Source organism: Rhododendron vialii, chromosome 3a, assembly GCF_030253575.1.
Source record: "Rhododendron vialii isolate Sample 1 chromosome 3a, ASM3025357v1".
NCBI lineage: Eukaryota > Viridiplantae > Streptophyta > Magnoliopsida > Ericales > Ericaceae > Rhododendron > Rhododendron vialii.
In genome coordinates this window covers 17,778,544-17,782,724 of record NC_080559.1, presented here as the reverse complement: position 1 = coordinate 17,782,724, position 4,181 = coordinate 17,778,544, and the positions used below count along the sequence as shown (strand labels likewise).

The 4,181-nt window shown below is 36.8% G+C and overlaps 1 long non-coding RNA gene across 1 annotated transcript; it reads right to left on the bottom strand.

Moving 5' to 3' along the window:
• Positions 1 to 273: 273 nt before the first annotated feature.
• Positions 274 to 3,972, bottom strand: LOC131319210 (uncharacterized). Its single transcript, XR_009197924.1, has 5 exons — positions 3,791 to 3,972; positions 3,609 to 3,649; positions 3,361 to 3,425; positions 2,201 to 2,349; positions 274 to 1,125 (listed from the first exon to the last, which is right to left on the bottom strand). It is a non-coding gene; the product is annotated as an uncharacterized LOC131319210 (long non-coding RNA).
• Between the last annotated feature and the right edge of the window lie 209 nt (positions 3,973 to 4,181).

Sequence of the window (4,181 nt, the reverse complement as noted above, 5' to 3'; positions counted from 1 at the left end):
CTTACCCAAAGGGGAAAATACTCTCTTCGAACCAAGAAATAACCCTACAAATGCAGCGTATTAATTAAAAAATGAGAAATGCTAGGTGCAAAGACAATGGGCAAAGAAAATACCCTTAAAGTATACATGAACAGCTCAGATGCACTGCACAGTGAATCTGAGCCGTTCATGTACACTTTAAGGGTATTTTCTTTGTCCCTAGCACTCCTCTTAAAAAATTAGCACAACATAACAAAAACTCTATTTTACCTAAAAACATACATACTATTGCGCATCAAAAGTCAAGGAATTAGGAAACCCTAGGCAGAAAAGTTCTATAAGTTAACCAGAGGAAGATGAATGGGTGGCCGAACCATACCCGCTTTGAACAGCAAATCAGAAACGGAGAACCCTGCTACAATCGCGACAATGAAACGAGAGAGAGTGAGAGAGAGAGAGAGAGAGAGAGAGAGAGAGAGAGAGAGAGAGAGAGAGATTGACCTAAGGAAGAAGTTCGTGAAGAAATTGTACCGATGTGAAGGATGCTTCATACGTATGTATTCCTCTAGTTCAACGCCCAACCCGATCACCTTGTCAAATCTGCCTCGGGCCTGACATCTCTTCCTCTCCCTCTCTCTCTGCTCATGGCGAAATTACAATTACGACCAAATGGAGAAGACTGCATGATTCCCAATGAGGGGGCACAATTGGAAAAATTGACCCAAAATTGCCATCCGAAAAACTCATCCTTATTATTTAAGGGTAGGGAAAAAAAAGGACAAAGACAGTAAAATTTGGTAGGGATACTATAACTATTTCACCTAATTTTCAATTAGCTAAATATAATATACTCCAAACACAACCAACAAAAGAGACATGAAGGCATCTTTAGCATCTGTGGCTTTTCCTTTTCCCTTATTCGTAGAGCTTGACACTTTCAGATACCACGAATAAAGAGATGTATAATATCACCGCTAAACAATCGCATAAAGTTGTATCTATTTTTAACCAAGAAAGACAAAAGATCAAACTGGTGTATAAAATCAGCCATTCGAATTTTTAACTTATTTGGCCGCTTGAAAATTGGTCTCAAATCCTTATGCTGGTGAAACCGTTGACATTGCCGCACAATTTATCCTCTCATTGCTGTTAAAAAACAAGAACAAAGCAACTGATTATGAAATAGCACAGTGGTACAGTTAATCAGTTCAATTATGGGGATTCAAAACAAAAGCTACATGGATCAGACTTTGACAAACATGTGTTTCCTAAAATAAACGGAGAGGAGATAGAACTAAACAAATTATAACATTCAATTGATTCCAATCAAAAAAAACATTCAATTGATTTTTCTAAATGGGTGAGTGATAGAAGTAAACAAGATTTGTCAAAATCATTATAAAATAACCAAGCAAATAATTAGGTGGGGAAAAAAATTAAGATTCCCTGAGTTAATAGATGAAATAGTAAACCAAATTCAAAATCCCAATGCTACATGTCGATGATAACAATACTCTTTACGTACAATCCCATGAGCTCATAACATTCTCATTTAGGAATAACAATTGTCTTTAGGGACAATTTCAACATTATCAACCTAAATCAAATTTACCCTTCTGTATTTTACAATGCCACCAACGAACTCAAATCTACCAAAATTGGTTTGCTGGACTAAAGCTCTACATGTAGCAAATTATGTACCCCTACATGTTTGTGCAAGTAAAAACCAAAAAACCCAAGCATCGTTATCATGATTTGAGGCAACACACTTAGGTTTTTATCAGTCAACCTAAGATAATTTTCGGTTTACAATTCTAGATATAATATCCAAAATCAAAAGGGCATTCACCTTTTTTTTTTAATTTCAAAATCAATAGGGCATTAGGTATATAACATCCTCACGCAACAGTTCAAAAATATAAGAAAATGCTCCATTTTTCAACATACACTACAACCATCTTTGAGTTGGTACCATTAATTTCAGCCACAATACAAAATCGGAATAAAAACCAACTGCAGTGCTTTCTAGATACTCCAAACAAGCTTGGAAAGATACTACATATTGTAACGTACCCCATGGCTCAAGCACAAGGATAGATTAAGAATGTAAGAAAGATTCAGAATTCAGAAACCAAAATTAGAAAGAAAAGCTGCATAAAAAATATATACAGTTTGGTCTGCTATACTGTGAAGTCATGGAGTCAACAGGATTAATTTTTACCTTCTGGATCACTCGACAACCAAACATCTGAAGGCTAAGAGTGAGGACATGCACAGTTAGTTGGTCAGCTTGTACAGGTCAAGTTAAAAATACCCATCACGATGGTGCCACAAACTTAGGGTTTGGGTTTTTGTGTGAGTTGAAGAATCCTACATCGAACAAAACAATAGAAAAATAATAAGAACCCTAAATCAATCACATTACAGAATTGGAACACTAAGTCGAAGAACTCTAAAACATAGCTTTTATAATCTCTAAAAATCAAATAAACGGGAAATAATACAGATTCTGATAAAACCCAATTACATTAGCTGAATCTTAGTGTCGTGAAGAAAGATCGCAGAGAGAGAGAGAGAGAGAGGAATCACGCAAGGAGAGAGAAAGGAAGGGGGAATGAAAAGGAGAGGGGGAGACTGCAAAGGTCTGAGAAGCTCTCCCCCTATCACGCCACGTAGCCCACAATACACAAGAAGTAAAATGACAATTAAGGACAACCGGTAAAGAAGGCATCCCCATCAATTAAGGATCAATTTGTCCCAAATTGAAAATTGGCAAGCGAAAACTCATTATTATTAATTAAAGGTAGGATTACGCAACTTGAATACCATAGTTAAAAATGTCTACCCGTCTTTGTTATTTTTTTTGAAAAAATACATCAGCACACCCCTAAAACCAAAAGGTGTGAGGTGCCGTTCTGCTTTCTTTTTAAATCTTCTTTTTCAAAAAGAAGGTAATTTCAAGCTCAAAAATCATGTGTTTACGCAAATAATTTGCCTACCAATATAGATCTGTTTGATAGATCTCATTGAGATCTTTTAAACGGTGCAAACACATAATTTTTGAGTTTGAAATTACCTTCCTTTTTTAAAAGTTCCTTTTTTTAGAAACCGGAACGGACCCTGATTTTTTTTCAGTCTTTTAGACTTGTCTAATGACATCTTAACAAGTATTAAGACATACAAAAGGGAAATAGGTACTGATAGCAAGTGTGAATAAGACCAAAACTCATAAAAAAAAGAGAAAAATGTAGTCACTCACAATTTGCACTTCCTTATTTTGTTTTACCTTCTTCTTCACCAACCCATTGAAAATATACAAAACCCACCTGAATCATAACTTGAATCCAGACGAAATCATGAAAAACGAACTCAGATAATTACCTTTTGGGGGCTTTAATCCTTGATCTGCAAAAAGAGCTTTTGAGAGAGAGAGAGACGCCAACCCGCTGAAAATACACAACACCCACCCCAATCACAACTTATTGCAAACAAAATCTTGGGAAAAGAACTAAATCTCAGAAGTCAAACTAGCAATCCTCATGGAGATTCTACAAATCAGAGCAACTTGAAACTTCCTTTACTTGTTTTTGTTTTTTGGTTGGCGATAAATGAAAATAGGGAGAACGTACCCATATTTTGGTTGGAAGGCGAACAAACTTCATGTATCATTCTAGACCCAAAAGAAGATGAAGAAACCGAATCAGAAGTAATCGAAGATCAAAAACACAAAGGAAAGACATCCAGTCATATACATTACAAGCAAAACTTTTGAAAAAACATTGGCTATGTTTTTACGGAGAGGAGGAAATACATAGAAACGCAAGGATTCGGCGACATAGAGTGCGTAGTCAGAATCGATCCCTATAAATATTGGCTGCGTCATCACCATCCCCTTCCCCCCCCCCCCCCCCCCCCTCTCTCTCTCTCTCTCTCCGATCAGATCAAATGGGGTGCTGAGTTTTGAAAGAGAGAGACCTGAAGAAGAATCCTCCATACAACATGTGGCTGAGAGAAAAGAGATAGGGACGAAATCACATCTGGAAATCTACAAAAGAAGGCTTCGAGGAATGTATAAAATTGCCCTCCCAAATAACCCTGTGACCTCTCCACCTGAGGGACATGATTGGAAAAAGCGTGCCCGCCTACCTCCATCAAATTAGCATTTTCAAACAAAACATTTTAACATTCTAAAAGGTCCAAGA